At 40.9% G+C, this 16,512-nt stretch overlaps 1 protein-coding gene and 1 long non-coding RNA gene across 7 annotated transcripts in view; one reads left to right on the top strand and one right to left on the bottom strand.

Moving 5' to 3' along the window:
* Window positions 1–16,512, top strand: part of fam172a (family with sequence similarity 172 member A) — a 213,827-nt gene that overhangs the window by 172,031 nt on the left and 25,284 nt on the right. The window lies entirely within an intron of this gene.
* LOC124878511 overlaps window positions 3,729–16,512 on the bottom strand; it is a 53,716-nt gene continuing 40,932 nt past the window's right edge. For all 3 annotated transcript variants that reach the window (XR_007040804.1, XR_007040803.1, XR_007040805.1), the window contains 3 exons: window positions 6,069–6,196; window positions 5,795–5,979; window positions 3,729–4,092 (listed from right to left, as the gene is read on the bottom strand). This is a non-coding gene — a long non-coding RNA (uncharacterized LOC124878511). The remainder of the gene's footprint in view (window positions 4,093–5,794; window positions 5,980–6,068; window positions 6,197–16,512) is intronic.

Here is a 16,512-nt window from a genome sequence, read left to right as displayed (position 1 = left end):
CTTAAAATACTAGGGAACAACTATTAGCAGATCAACATGTTTTTGCTTGTGGCCTTGAACGTCCCTGATAAAGGCCACAAGACGAAATGCAAATAAAGTTTTTCCCTAGCATTTAAGTGTTGCTGGAGTCTTCACCTCAAAACAAAACATATACCAACCCAAAATACCACCAGCAATAGCAGCCTGAAACATGTGTTGTTTAAACCAAATTCTGACCCCACCACATAAATCTTCTGAAATCAAGATTCATCCAACCAGGCAATATTTTTCCAATCTGTTATTGTCCAATTTTGGTGAGCCTGTATAGATTAAAGCCTCAGTTTCCTGTTCTTTGTTGACAAAACCTGCACTCAGTGTGTTTATTTGTTACCTTTGCAGTTCTTCAATGTATTGCACATTCAGGGATGGCAGTCTACATACCTTAGTTGTAGCGAGTGGTTATCTGAAGTACTGTTGAAGTTTGGTCATCTTGAACCAGTCTGTCCACTCATTTCCATCCTCTGACATAAACAAGCCATTTCCCTCCACACAACTAACACTCTTTTGATATTCTCACTGTTTTGAAACAAGTCTGTATCTGTAAACTTGAAAGATGGTTGTGCATGACAAGCCCACTAGATCAGCTGTTTGACAAATACTCAGTCCAACCTTTCTGGCACCAACAACCATGCTAAATCGCAAAACAAAATCCATTTGTTGCCCATTCTACCTCTGAATGACCTTGAGTTGCTGCCATATGATTGGCTGAAAAACAATTTGTGTAAATAAGCCATTAAAAAGATGCACCTAATAAAGCAGCAGGTGAATGTATATTCTGTATTTCTAGTTGACCCTTAAAACACCATACCCCCATCCAACCTTTCTTTCATCCTATTGGTTCATGCATTCTCTCTTTTATTCTTCTGTTTCATCGTAAAGGCAGTAAGCCAAGTCATTTGCTCTCAGTGACAGTGTGAAGCACCGAGCGAGCCATCGTTTGGGTGATGTAATTTGAGCTAAAAGCTGTGTAAACGCTGCTGTGACCTTGGTTTTAGATTTGTCAATAGGGCTGGGTTGGAGAACAGAGAAAGGATTGTGTGGATTTGAGGGCAACAAGTCCCAGCCATGATAGTTGGAAGTCTTTAACTTACTGATTGTTGCTATAACCTCATCAGGATCCCTTTGTCTTGCATCAGACCCAAGCTGGACTCCTTAAACCAGCTTTCTGTGCTCCTCACCTTGTCTAAGCTCTGTGCTTACTTTTCCCCTGCTCTTTTCGATATTTGTTCACTTGCCCCCTCTTGAGCGCTTGTTATTGCTCTTCCCTCATTTTCCCTTTACCCTTGTTTTCCCTCTTCTCTGACCCTACTCCTTTTTACTTTGATAGCAGTATCTCTGGCATTTTCTCGGCAGCTTGTCAAATGTCCGCCCTCATCTTGTCTATCTTAGTGTTTCTCTCTGTTCCTCCTGGGATATGTTTGGTGCTCGCCACGGTGAGCTCCAGAGGTCAACACAAGTAAACACTGGCCAACAGCCAGAACGACAGTCAGCTATTGATCTGGTTTGGTTGGGAGAGGTGTTTGTCTTTCTATAGGATCTCAATTAGGGTTATGATCTCAGGGTCTAGACAACATCTTTATTTGGTAGAGGTTAGGAAAACAGAGAAGCAGCCTAACCGACAGTATTGATCCACAGTTGTATTTGTACGCTTACATGGGTAGAAGGGCTTATTGTCTTGTCAGTGTTTATCTGGTATGTTTCAAGGCTAGTAAAACTCACTTTTACATATTAAAACTGCAACTGTGTATTGCACAGTGTGCTTACTCATTTGCTTATTAGTGGGTGTTAGTTGAACATATTTGGGTGTTTGATTGTCATGACCTTTTACTACCTTAAAATCTGTTTGTCCATAGTGCTTAAAGTCGTTGTTGCTTTTATTGTTGCTTGATGAGTAAAGACTTTGCTGTAGATTTTTACTAAGGCCATTTCTTCTGTGAGTTCATAAAACGTGAAAAAATTAGGACACTACATTAAATAATCAGCTCTTCATTGATAAATGTCCACATATCAATGTCTAATTTAATATTTTTTAAGCTTTGAAAAAAAAAAAAACGTAATTAGAGGTAAATACTAAAATTAGACTTGTTTTAACCATTATATAAGATATCAACAAATTTATATACACTAGTTTTACCCCCTTTGGTTGAAATAACTTTAGTGAGACATTTCTTGCAGCCTTCTACCAGTCTCTGACATCAATCTGTTGTGATTATAAATATGAATATATTATTTAATATTAATATTTTATTATTTTATTAAATAATAATTTGGTCTTTTAAGGGTTGTCCTGTGAATACCAGCCCAAGAGGCAGTGGTATAAGGACATATTTGAAAGGGATTAGCCAAGCTCTGGCATTATTGAACAGCAAAACTCTGTACACACAGAATGAATTCACACAATTTCTTAAAATACAAGAATTTATTAACAAAATTAAGTCAACTCAAAGTCAAACATATTTCAACCAACAAACTCTTTACTATGCTAAAAGCAACCCAACTAAACTACCAAGCAAAATGAAAGAATAAGGAAGACTAATGGGCTATGTACAATATAAACAAGTGAATCAAAGATGGTTGAAAACCATTACCAAAAGAGTGATGCATTAGTATTCAATGTTATTTATGTTTGAGAACCAAGGATTATCTTGAAAAATCTGGAAATAAAGTTAGGATAGTCTTGGAACTAACTTAGGCTATAATTGGTATACCTTCAAACAACCATTCACAATGCAAGATCAGATAAAACATTATTTTAATAAAACAAAATTTTAAAGAATGATTTGCTGAATAAAACCAACCTTCTGGATGACTAATTCTCAACAGTTTTTAATTAGCTGCCTTTTGTTAGTTAAATAATATTTAAGGAAATATTATTTTGAATAAGAACCAAACCTTTTGGGTCTCAATGGTGTTTGATTCAATTCAGTTCTGTTTTATTTATATAGCACCAACACACATCGTCTCAAGGCACTTCACAAAGGGTTTGGAATGGTGCAAGGATGTTGAGGAGATTAAAACAAACTACTGAGTGTTAGAGTTTGGCCATTTTAGAATGGGCTATGTGTAGGGGTACTAAGTAAAATAGTAAAATGATAAGGTTTGTCCACCCAGAGCCCACTGGTGGCCATTGTTATACTAAAAACCAAATGGATTGGGGGTACCTCTCTCTGTCAGACTGATTGTAACCAATGGAAAAGAGAAGGGATCGCACAGGTAGCAGAAATGGAGGGTGTGTTTGCATGTCAGCCATAACTGAGCTGGTTTAGGCTAAACCTGACTCCTCTTTACTCCATCCAACAGGGAGGGAGGAAGGCAAAGGTAAAAATAACTGGTGAGTATTGTTTCCTGTTGCATTATGTGAAAGGTGGGTAACTTTAAAATGTCAATTCAATTGAATCATACAGATTTCAAGTCAGGTACATACATTCCAATTAATCCTAACTATTGAACAGTGCAGTCAGATTCAGTTATTTATTCAAATTGGATAAAAAGTTTTTCTATCCAAGGAAACCCAGTAGATTTAATCGAGTCAGTGACTTACAGCATTCACTCCTCTTGGATGAGCATGTAGCAACAATGGACAGTCACTTGCATAGACTTTGCAGCAATCCCTCATACTAAGCATGCATGTAGTGACAGTGGAGAGGAAAAACTGCCTTTTAACCTCCAGCAGAACCAGGCTCAGTGTGAGTGGCCATCTGCCACGACCGACTGGGGGTTTGAGAGAATAGAGCAGAGACAGAAAAAGAACACAGAAGCACTGATCCAGGAGTACTTTGTATGGTGAAGGAAAAATAAATGTTAATGGATGTAACTCTTTTAATGGCCAGTTTTTAAGTTTAGAGTATGAGAGAGAGAACACATACGGTCAGTCACAGTAAAAGCTCAGTCAGTAGCTAAGTCTAGGAGAAAAAATAGGGTTAAACACTGAAGGACAGGACCAAATGTATCATCAGTAGAAGGTGACTATTAAGCTGTTGGCAGCAGAAGCTTGGGTGATGCCCCCCTTCAGGAAGGTGTCAGGTAGATACAGTGTCAGGCCAGGTGTAGCTTCTAGGAAGAGAAAAGAGAGAGAACATAAAGTTAAAAGCTGAGATAACAGCAAATAATGCAAAATTGAAGAGTAGAATGAGAATGTAGCAAAGAGAGTGAAAGTGGTCATTATGTCCTCCAGCAGCCTAAGCCTATAGCAGCATGACTACATAGATAGCTCAGGATAACCTAAGCCACTCTAACTATAAGCTTTATCAAAAAGGAAAGTTTTAAGCCTAGCCTTAAAAGTAGACGGTGTCGGATTAAAAACTGGGAGCTGGTTCCACAGGAGAGGAGCCTGATAACTAAAGGATCTGCCTCCCATTCTACTTGTATAGACTCTAGGAACCACCAGTAAACCTGCAGTCTGAGAACGAAGTGCTCTGTTAGGAATATATGGAACAATCAGATCTCTGATGTATGATGGAGCTAGATCATTAAGGGCTTTATGTGTGAGAAGGAGAATTTTAAATTATATTCTGGATTTAACAGGGAGCCAATGAAGGGAAGCTAAAATAGGAGAAATATGATCTCTTTTTAGTTTTCATCAAAACTCTTGCTGCAACATTTTGAATAAGCTGAAGGCTTTTAACTGCATTTTGTGGACATCCTGATAGTAAAGAATTACAATAGTCCAGCCTTGAAGTAACAAATGCATGGACTAGTTTTTCAGCGTCACTCTTGGATAGGATATTTCTAATTTTGGCAGTGTTCCAGAGGTGAAAGAAGGAAATCCTAGAAACCTGCTTAATACGGGATTTAAATGACATATCCTGGTCAAAAGTAACACCAAGGTTTTCTACTTTATTACCGGAGGTCAATTTAATGCCATCCAAGTTAAGTGATTCCAAAGACGACAACTTCTGTCTTGTCTGAATTTAGAAGCAGAACATTTAAAGTCATCCAAGTTTTTATGTCTTGAAGACATGCTTGTAGTCTATCTAACTGGTTGGGCTCATCAGGATTTATGGATAAGTAAAGCTGAGTATCATCAGCATAACAGTAAAAATGTATCCTATGCTGCCTGATGATTTTACCTATTGGAAGCATACGTATATACTGAAGAGAATTGGGCCAAGTACTAAACCCTGTGGTACTCCACAATTAACCCTGGAGTTGAAGGTGATTTATCATTTACATGAACAAACTGGAATCTGTCAGACAAATAAGATTTAAACCAGCCTAGTGCTAAATTAGTTATCACGTTTAATAAAATAATATTTAGGGAAATATTATTTCCTAGATTGGAAATTAACAGCCTTTCTGGGTAAATGATCTTCAGTTGACTCATAAAGCGGGCGAGCACGTGTTCTTAGATGTTAGAGGTTGAACTAACAAAAGAAGCTTATAGCTTTTCATCAGAATCAAACACATACCTTTAAAATACCCCTAATAAAAGGGTTGAAATGCATAAGCGTGGACGGCGCGTTATGGCCGATCTTCTGTGTTTAAAAACCACCCATTTAAATAAAGTTTGTCTTAACTTTAAAAACACAACACAGAACACATCTTCAGCTGATTGCAAGTCTGTTAGCACTTACTGTAGCTGAGTTTCTCAACGCAAACAAAAACAAACGTCATTAAACGAACATTATATAGATTATTTAACTCTAAACTAAACTTCTCTGCCCAAACACCACCTCTTACGTGAACCATGCTGAAGATATGTTGTCCTGGGCATTGAGAAAACATCCACATGTAGGTAAACAAAGGGTTAACTTACAGCTAACTTCCCTTGCTGTGGGATGGGGCGGCTTGTTCGGCCCAGCCGTACTGCATGTAACGTCTGTGGCCGCGGTGATGCGGTCCCGTTGTCCTTCCTTCAGGCCGGGAAAACCGCTGCATTCGGCGTTGTAGAGACAGGGTCTCTGCTGGAAACTCTCTGGAACACAGTTTTCTTCTGTAGACCTCAAAAAGAAAAGTCAAGCCACATTTACACCTTAATTACCCCCGTTAGTGAATGAATACTGTATACACAAACAGCAATTCATCCCTACTTAACTTTGTGCATATGATCGCATGATCGTATGACACTCTTGGATCCAGTTTGAAGAGTTATGTCTGCTTGCCATCGAGGAGACAAACGTGCGTTTAGTGCCTCTCCTGTCCAGTTCCCATCTGAAATCTGCAAGGAAAGAGATCTGTTTATTGGAATGCTGGGTTTTTATTCAAACAGTGATGTCACGGGAAGTCCGCTCTCCTTCTGTTCCTGACTGTCCTGGGAGTAGGTTAATGCGATTTATTTTAAAAGTTCCAGAAAAGTCTTACTGGTCTTTAATGTTGTAACTCATGGCTGAGGTCCCAACACATCTTTTGTGTCACTCCTCCCATTCAGCTGTAAGATATTTATTGCATTTACAGGCTGTTTCAGTCATCCCACAGCATCTCACTAATATAAAGATCTTGGCTTTGACTCTCCCCAAGACATTCCATTTCTTAATTCTCAGCCAGTCATTGGTAGATTTACTTGTTTGAGTTATTGTCATGTTGCAGGGTTCAGCTATGATTAGCTATGAGTTTAAGTTTTGTTTTTGCCGATAGCACATTTTTCTCAAGCACCTTCTGATACACAGGTTCCAACACATTCCTGATTGATTCTATTATTGTGAGCTGACCAGGTCCGACTGCAGCAACACATCCCAAACCATTATACTTTTATGTATTTGCTTCCCAACTGATAAAGCATTTTCTTTTTCTTTAAAGCTATATTTGGTTAATGCCCAAAATGCCCTCTGTTACGGTGTACAAATAACTCGTCTTTCCCAAGTACATTAATCCACAAGTCCCAGTCTTTGCCTACATTCTCTCTAACTAAAGTTTTCTTAAATTTCACCTTGGACTCCTCACATGAAAGTTAAACTTGTGCAGTTTATTAATATTAAACAGGTATGCCCTTTCATAAAAACAGTATAGATAGCCTGCTGTTGGTTAGCATTTTAGCACTTTTTAAGAATTATTTTAACATCTTGCATTCTGCTTTCAGGGCGGACTGACTTAGACAGCCAGACCTGGGAATGATAGCAGTTGTTTTGAATGTCTGTTTTTTTATTTAAGACACCCCCTTTTTGCCCCAAATAAATGCCATATCACATCAAGTGGCCATATTGAGAACATTGTTACTCAGTATTAGTTACTCTTGCATTCTGCATTCAGGGTGGACTTACTTGGACAGCCAGACCTTGTAATGATGGTGGTTGTTTTGAATGTCTTTCACTTATATACTGTTTTACTTACAGCTAATATTGGTATATCGGCGATGGCGCCGCAGATGGTCGCCTCGGCGTGTTGGTGCGCATTGTTTTGTTTTGTTTTTTGCTTTAAAACGGTCTTCTGTGATGGTACCCGGAGCTCTCTCACCAGAGAAGAACTCATGAACATCAGGGCTACTACACCAGAGGAGTTATTTCCCACTTTTCTGCCTACTGCTCTGGAATTTATGGACATTCTGGTCAAAGGTGCGCTCACCTTTGTTCACGCGGTGAAACGCCGGAAGAGAGGGAAACGGGCCGGGGTGCTGGTACGTCTTCGCCAGCGTGGACTACGAACACCGTTACCTGGAATATTTCTCTCTAACGTGCGCTCACTTCCCAACAAAATGGAGGAACTACAACTGCTGTTGGGGAAAAACAGGGACTTTTATTCATCAGCAGTTTTGTGCTTCACGGAGACGTGGCTGTGTGGATTAATACCGGACTCTGCGCTGCAGCTGGCAGGATTCCAGCTCTACAGAGCGGACAGAGACACGGAACTCTCCGGCAAAGCGAAAGGTGGAGGAATCTGTTTTTACCTCAACAGTGGTTGGTGCAACGACGTGACAGTGATTCAGCAGCACTGTTCTCCAGACCTGGAAGCCTTCATCTTAAACTGTAAGCCTTTCTATTCCCCCCGTGAGTTCGCTTCGTTCATCCTGGTCGGTGTTTACATCCCGCCGCAAGCTAACGTGCAGGTCGCACAGCGCATGCTCGCCGACCAGATACTGAGTGTGGAGCGGACCAACCCGGACTCCTTAGTTATCGTCGTTGGCGACTTTAACAAAGGTAATCTGACCCACGAACTCCCCAAATATAGACAGTTTATAAAATGTCCGACCAGAGAGGACAACATTCTGGATCACTGTTACACCACCATCAGAGATGCTTATCACGCCGTCCCACGTGCTGCACTGGGCCAATCCGATCACATCATGGTCCACCTGATTCCTGCATACAGGCAGAAACTAAAGCTCTGCAAACCTGTTGTGAGGACGACAAGGAAGTGGAGCAGTGAGGCTGTGGAGAATCTCCAGGCGTGTTTAGGCTGTACAGACTGGGATGTGTTCAGGACTACTACCAACAGTCTGGACGAGTACACAGAGGCTGTGACTTCCTACATCAGCTTCTGTGAGGACAGCTGTGTACCATCATGCACCAGGGTGAGTTACAACAACGACAAACCCTGGTTCACAGCTAAACTCAGAAGGTTAAGACTGGATAAGGAAAAGGCCTTCAGGAGTGGGGACAAAGACATATACAGAGAGGCAAAGTACAAGTTTGGCAAGGCAGTGAAAGAGGCCAAACGACTGTACTCTGAGAAGCTCCAAAACCAGTTCTCAGCCAACGACTCTGCGTCTGTCTGGAAAGGGCTCAAGCAAATCACCAACTACAAGCCGAAAGCCCCCCACTCCATCAACGACCGACGCCTCGCCAACGACCTGAACGAGTTCTACTGCCGCTTTGAAAGACAAAGGGACAGTCCTGCAACCATCTCCCACGACGCCCCCCAACAGCTGCAGCCACAATCCACCATCCCCATCTCTCCAACCTCAAGAGGGGCCTTGGCACCTCCAACCCCCACCCTGAAGTTCCCCCCCACCAGCCCCCTACCCACGCCGAGGACGGCTCTTTCCATCCAGGAGAGGGACGTCAACAAACTCTTCAGGAGACAGAACCCCCGGAAAGCTGCTGGTCCGGATTCTGTCTCACCAGCCAGCCTGAAGCACTGCGCTGATCAGCTGTCTCCAGTCTTCACAGACATTTTTAACACCTCACTGGAGACATGTCATGTGCCAGCCTGCTTCAAGTCCTCCACCATCGTCCCTGTTCCCAAGAAGCCAAGGACCACAGGGCTTAATGACTTCAGACCCGTCGCCCTGACCTCTGTGGTGATGAAGTCCTTTGAGCGCCTTGTGCTCTCACACCTAAAAGACATCACCGACCCCCTCCTGGACCCCCTGCAGTTTGCCTACAGAGCCAACAGGTCTGTAGATGATGCAGTCAACCTAGCCCTTCACTTCATCCTCCGGCACCTGGACTCCACAGGAACCTACGCCAGGATCCTGTTTGTGGATTTCAGCTCTGCCTTCAACACCATCGTCCCAGTTCTGCTACAGGAGAAGCTCTCCCAGCTGAGTGTGCCCGACTCCACCTGCAGGTGGATCACTGACTTCCTGTCTGACAGGAAGCAGCGCGTGAGGCTGGGGAAGCACGTCTCTGACTCCCTGACCATCAGCACCAGTTCCCCCCAAGGCTGTGTTCTCTCTCCTCTGCTCTTCTCCCTGTACACCAACAGCTGCACCTCCAGTCACCAGTCTGTCAAGCTTCTGAAGTTTGCGGACGACACCACCCTGATCGGACTCATCTCTGATGGTGATGAGTCTGCGTACAGATGGGAGGTGGACCATCTGTTGGACTGGTGCAGCCAGAACAACCTTGAGCTCAACGCTCTAAAGACAGTGGAGATGGTTGTGAACTTCAGGCAGAACCCAGCCCCACCTGCCCCCATCACCCTCTGTAACTCCACAATTGACACTGTGGAATCTTTCCGCTTCCTGGGAACCATCATCTCCCAGGATCTCAAGTGGGAGCCAAACATCAGCTCCCTCATCAAGAAAGCCCAGCAGAGGATGTTCTTCCTGCGGCAGCTGAAGAAATTCAACCTGCCAAAGACTATGATGGTGCACTTCTACACAGCCATCATTGAGTCCATCCTCACCTCCTCCATCACCATCTGGTACGCCGCTGCTACAGCCAAGGATAAGGGCAGGCTGCAGCGTGTCATTCGGTCTGCTGAGAAGGTGATTGGCTGCAGTCTACTGTCACTCCAGGAACTGTACACCTCCAGGACCCTGAAGCGGGCAGGGAAGATTCTGGCTGATCCCTCCCACCCCGGTCACAGACTCTTTGAGACTCTCCCCTCTGGCAGGAGGCTGCGGTCCATCCGGACCAAAACCTCACGCCACAAGAACAGTTTTTTCCCATCTGCCACCAGCCTGGTTAACAAAGCCCGGAAACCACCCTGACACTGTCCCTTTCCCCCACACCCCCCCTTTTTTTGCTGACAGGACACTTGTAACTTGTAACTCTATGTGTTACATTAACGCTCAGCTTGGACTCCTGCTTTACTTGCACAATGATCACCTGCACTGTTGTATTGCTCTTGCATCTTATACTGCTCTATATTTACTCTCACTCACTTAAAACTGTGCACATATATTTATATTATATTGTAGATATGTTTATACTGTTTAATTTGTACTGTATTGCACCGACTACGCCAAAACAAATTCCTTGTATGTCCAAAAACGTACTTGGCAATAAAGCTTTTCTGATTCTGATTCTGATTCTGATTTGGGCAAAAAGTGGGGTGTCCTAATTTATTCCTCACCAACATATTTCTTTTGTTTTACACACATTTTTAATATACATGGTCATCGGTTTTTGTTGCATACTGATGTGGCTTGGATTTTTCAGTATTGCCAAAATATATTTTGAAATTTAATTGTCACATTCATATGTCCAAATATGTCAAGAGTTCTATTCTTTCTCATGACTGTAAATCTGGTGTCTCAGTCACCATTTAGAGTGCAAGCTTATATGGATCTTATATTTTAGGATGCACACCAGAACCTTCAATCATTGGTCCACAGATGGGCAGCAATTAATCAGAGAGGTAGCTGTGAAGTAGCTTGCAATTAGACTGGAAATCTCTGAGGCATGCTAATTGAATCTGAAAAATTAGCAAGAGTGCTGTACTGAGCTGCAATAAGCTAGCTGAGCTTGCAGCAGGTGCTAGCCCACCCAGCTGTGGAACAAAGTATTTAGGTCACATTAGCAGCAGTAAAAAATTCCTTAATTTGGAACAGTTAGATTTTCAACTTGATTTTTACCACCCACATTACCTTGTACAGCAAAGCAGTGAGCCAAAGGGCTAAGTCAACAGCTGATGCTACCTGATTTGAACTACAGAATAAGCAAGAAATGCTGTGTATAACTGTTTTAATACTTTACTGGAGACAATTTACATAATCCTTACCTGGTTAAGCAGTTTTTTTTTAAATATACCCAAACACAAAAATTATTGAAAATTCTTGTCTATCTTATCAACATTCTCTTTGGTACTCTTCCCCTATCATCTACTCTCCTCTGTTTGGCTCACCTGTTCTTCACCCTACTACAACTCCTCTATTCCAGTTCCTCTGGCTTCCCAAGGGTTCTTTTGAGCTGTCATCTCCTTGACACAACTTTAAAAAAAAGTTGTGAGAAATTAAAAATTGATCACTTTTGAGCATAGGTTTGCAAACCCTTCTGCTTGCTGTCTTTGAGGGGGAAGGCTGAAAGAGAAGCGCAAGTCAAGAAAGAGAGGTATTGAGGCAAAGTATTCCCCCATGCAGACAGTGTTGTGCCTGAAAGCATTGGCTTTTAAACTTGCTGGGTACGTTATTCACAGTTAGAGCAGAGGTTATGGTGGAGGAAGAGAAAGTTTGAGTTTGAGTGTGCATATTTGAGTTTGTAGACATCTTGTTATTTGCCTCTTTAGTGCCCAGCAGTCCCTCGCCACATTCTTTCCCTGTCTCTTTCAAGTTTAATATCTTGATTAGACAAGCCTGCCTTTAAATATAAAAATACATCATTTTTTATCCCCAGTACTTTAAAATATTTGCCTTTTTTTATAATAAATGCACAATTGAACAAAACATGCTATGTTTTGCAACTCCATTTTTATATATCCACTAACGAAATGTGTAAATCCAAGGTTTACACATCTTGAGTTGTGTTTAAATCATACTCATAAGGATTATTACCTGGCCTATGTGTACACTGGTTGTATTGATTTGTGTGTTTGTGACTGTGTTCATTTGTTAGGTGTTTGTGATCAGCTTGAAATAAGAGGGTATAAAATGAGGTCGCAAGGTGATGAAATGCCGTCTGCTATAAACCAATGTCATGCATTGATTTTTCCTGTAATGAGTTTCCACAATGTGTACAGGCTATGAGATAAACACATACCTATCGTACATGGTTGTTTGTGAGAAGATGTCACATGTGCTGACCCCAGTCATATAATATATACGTATAAAATTAGATACTGTAACATAATTGTAGCAAGCCTAACATATGATCTAGATATATGTGTTCATGTGAGGGGTCGTTGAGTATGTTTTCTTGGATATGTATTTCCATATATATCTGTAAAGATAAAACATTTTCCTAGCCTGCATAGCAAATAAGGATTATTCGGATCAAGTTTTATTTATTTTTTCCTGAACACAGATTCAAGCAATTTTAGTATTTACCAGACTTAATTATCATACCTATATTTTTAGAGCACAGACACGCACAGTAAATACATGCGCAATATGGTTACTAAAAAGTTGATGACTTGTACAGTGCCTCAGCAAAAGCATTCATAATGCTTGTTCTTCTCCATCGTTTGTCTCGTTGCAACTGTAAACTTAAGCATATCTTATAGGAATTTTATGTGATAAGCCAACGCAAAGTTGTGAAATCGGACTATACATTGTTTTCAATTTATTTTACATATAAAAATCTCAATGGTGTGGCATGCATTGATATTCAAAACCCTTTTCTCTAATACCCCCAAATGAAATGCACAGTAACCAATTGCCTTTAGAACCCACATTATTTTCAAATAGAAACAGAGCTACATTGACATGGTTTAGATCAAAGAGTACCTTTGCTAAAATGGCCCAATAAAATTTTGGCAAGACCTGAAAAGGAATGGCCACTGAAGCTCTTCATCCAATGTCCATCCAATAAAAGTTCAGTCTCTAGATATGCCAAGCTGGTTGAGACATGTCCCCAAAGGATTTTACAGTATAACTGAAGCAAAACTGGTGGTTTGACTCATGACAAAATGTGAAAAAGTCTACATGATGTAGATGCTTTTGCAAGGCACTGTATGGCCACATTCATATCTGGCACTAACATGCGACCTGAGCGACCCGACGGTGCTAAATACAGGTGTGAGCGTACTCAGGACACATTGAGGACAGTTTTCTTCAGGTCACCTTCAGATGTGGCCCTGGACACTTATTTTGAACACAATCTGTCCTGGGACACCAACGTTACCTAGATGGCTCTCAGTTAACAAAGAATTAATAATTAAATCAGCACTGCTGTCGGCTACTCAAAAAAAAAAGGCGCAACTCCAAAGACAGGACATTTCCCTTTTTAAAAGTTTTACATGTTTGACCTCTCTCCATTATCAAAAACTGCAGAAAAAAACAGGATTTTTTTGATCAGTGGTTACAAGAACTTTGTACAGGTGAAATAATTTTTCTCTTATATGTAGTTTCTTATCATCTTTAGAGCTGCAGAAACCCACTACAGTCACTGAATAATCCTCCAATTTTGCAAACTACCTCAATATTTTTAAAAGAGTGATATTTTAAAGTTAATAAACTAATTTAAATTATTTTTTTAAGATTCAAACATCATGACAAGTAAAACATACACTTTATTGCCAGTCATACTCATATTACATTATTTTAATGAAAAGCACGAGAAAGCACATACTAGTAGTTTACTGTGCAGCTTTTATTCTTTAGTAACTGAGGTTAATTTTATCTACCCTCAGGTTGGAAAAGCTGGCATCCACTACAAAGGCCCTAGCATGGGTCACTGTTTTTTCAATACAGTCATTAAAATTGCACAGTCCATGCTAGCTTTACAGTAAATAGACAGCTAAGCCAGGCTCTTCTCTGGTTTGGTGGCAATTCACTTAGCTAGCTCCCCGCAGGTTTTTTTCAGAAAGGCTTGTTAAACAAATTTAAATCTAAATTTTGGGGTCCGAGCCATTCGAATGGTTATTCCCCAAGCCACCCACCTACCCACCTCCTATTCACCCCGCTTCTGTCCTCTCAACCGTCCCACCCTCTGTTGCTCCTCTGATCCCTTTTCACAGTGGAACCATCAGGAGCTTATACCAATCTCCGTCTTGGCCAGGGGCCCAATGCAGTGCTGGGCTGACCTGAACTCTACTGTGAACTCTCAGCCTTTTACTTAGCGCCTTTTCCTTTCTAGTTAGCTAAACCTTTACCCCCAATTTATCTTAACCTATTTTAGGAGGCTATTGGGTGATGGTCTCAATGTAAAGTGCAAACTCTTTTCTTGAGTTTACAGGAAATTTTTAAACACTTAGTGTGCAGAACATTGATATAAAGAAATTGAGCAGGTGTTATTATTGTACCTTGCTCACTAACTTTGCTAGCAAATTGGTTGATTAGAAAGATATTCAAACTCAATTGTTAATTTTGACACATGTAAAATAGTTTTTTAACCTATAAACTAACAATCATGGGTGGTAAAACCCTGGCTCACCCAGAGAGCCCTGACAATAGGTTGTTAGAGTAAAAGACAAGCATTTTATTCATTTATTACTTTCCAAATCCAAATTAAACTGCCGACTTACCAACTATCTGGTGGTTAAAAGATGAGTGAAATTGGCATTGAATATTCTCCATCTTATTATTTTCTCTTTGCTGTAAGGAAATATTACAGTTAAAACCTACAGCCATCAGTTACGACAGGTTTGGAAGTCCGCAATATCTAGAAAATGTTTTCACACCAGAAATAAACCAAACCAAGGCTCTGTTACATCAGGACTAGGATCATTGGAATTTGTCAAGGGGAAGTCCGACTTTCACATTTCACATTTTGTGAAGTTCGACTTCTTTAGGCTTTCAAGACCTAAAGAACCCTCAAAAACTTCCAGTATATCCCTTTTAACTTTGGTTTTGCTTGATTTTCTCCATCCTTCATGCAAACTTCTTACCTTGTATTTACTATCATGAGTTGCAGTAACAAGATTAGGCTCTTCAAAAACTGAGCTTAGTTCATAAAGTTGTTGTACACAAAACTAGTCCCACTATTCTTGCCACATTTATTGATTGGGAAGGCCCATCTTCCTTTACAGTGCTCTACAGAGAATATAGTTCAGCACAAAGTAACTCATATCCCTGTCTTTTAATTTTACCAATGTGTTTCTTATGACTGTAGGTAATATTATTGGTAAATGGTAAATGGCCTGCACTTGTATAGTGCTTTATCAAGTCCGCAGAGACTCCAAAGCGCTTTACATTAAAATCAGTCGTCCACCCATTCATACACACACTGACAATGGTGATCTACAATGTAGCCACAGCTTCCCTGGGGCACACCAACAGAAGTGAGGCTGCCATACATGCAGTGCCAACGAGCCCTCTGACCACCATCAGCAGGCAAGGTGGGTGAAGTGTCTTGCCCAAAGACACAACGACTGAGACAGACAGAGTGGGGGTTCGAACCGGCAACCCACTGGTTACTGAACAAACCCCTACCTCTGTCGCCACTGTCTTTAATGTTTTGGATTGGCCCCTGCAGAGTCTCCAAGGCGACTTGGAACTCAATAAATCGTCAAAATACAGACACATACAAAAAGCTGGTCAGCAATTATAAGAATGTTTGATTAGTGTATTGTTAACGTTCTTCCATTAATAATTAGGCAGTTCAAAATATTTCAAAATTCATACTCATTTTACCTGGTTTGTATGTCTTCAGAAATGCCTGCATTATTTCCTGTCAGAAATGAACTTTTTGGTTAAATAAAAATCATTTTAAATTTCAGTCTAGAATAATTTTGGACTAGGCTGTATTTTTAACAACAAAGTGAGGCTTCTGTTCACTGGTTTTAAGAAACGTAATAATAGTGTATGAGAAACAAGTTACATTTACCCCGTAAGGCACTTTAATTTTCTTGGACAAAACCGGTGACATCTTTCTGTGAATATACATAAATTCTTTATGTTTTACACAGATATACACACCTCAAAAGTTCTAAACTGAATTTTCTTGTTTGATTTAATTTGTGGTGGTTCTCTGAGACACCATGGTGTTCATTGTATATTGTCTATATGATGCAGTTACATTTAGCTTATCTCTCTGTCCCTGTTTTGTAAAAGCCTGGAACTGAACGGCTGACAAGATCTTGGTGCTCCACTGGCCTAAACTTTGCAGGTGTTGCAGTATATCAACCCAGTAACAAGAGCGAGAGCTAAGAAGACCATAACATCAGGTCTCGAATGTGTCCACAGTGGGAGAGAATGGACAAAAGAACGATAAGAAAGCAGATAGAGAAAACTACATAAGGACATTCAGGCCTCAGGATGCTCTCGGCTTCTCGTCA

The sequence above is a fragment of the Girardinichthys multiradiatus genome, chromosome 12, assembly GCF_021462225.1.
Source record: "Girardinichthys multiradiatus isolate DD_20200921_A chromosome 12, DD_fGirMul_XY1, whole genome shotgun sequence".
NCBI lineage: Eukaryota > Metazoa > Chordata > Actinopteri > Cyprinodontiformes > Goodeidae > Girardinichthys > Girardinichthys multiradiatus.
The sequence above is the reverse complement of the archived record's forward strand: the minus strand, read 5'-3'. Positions and strand labels throughout refer to the sequence as shown.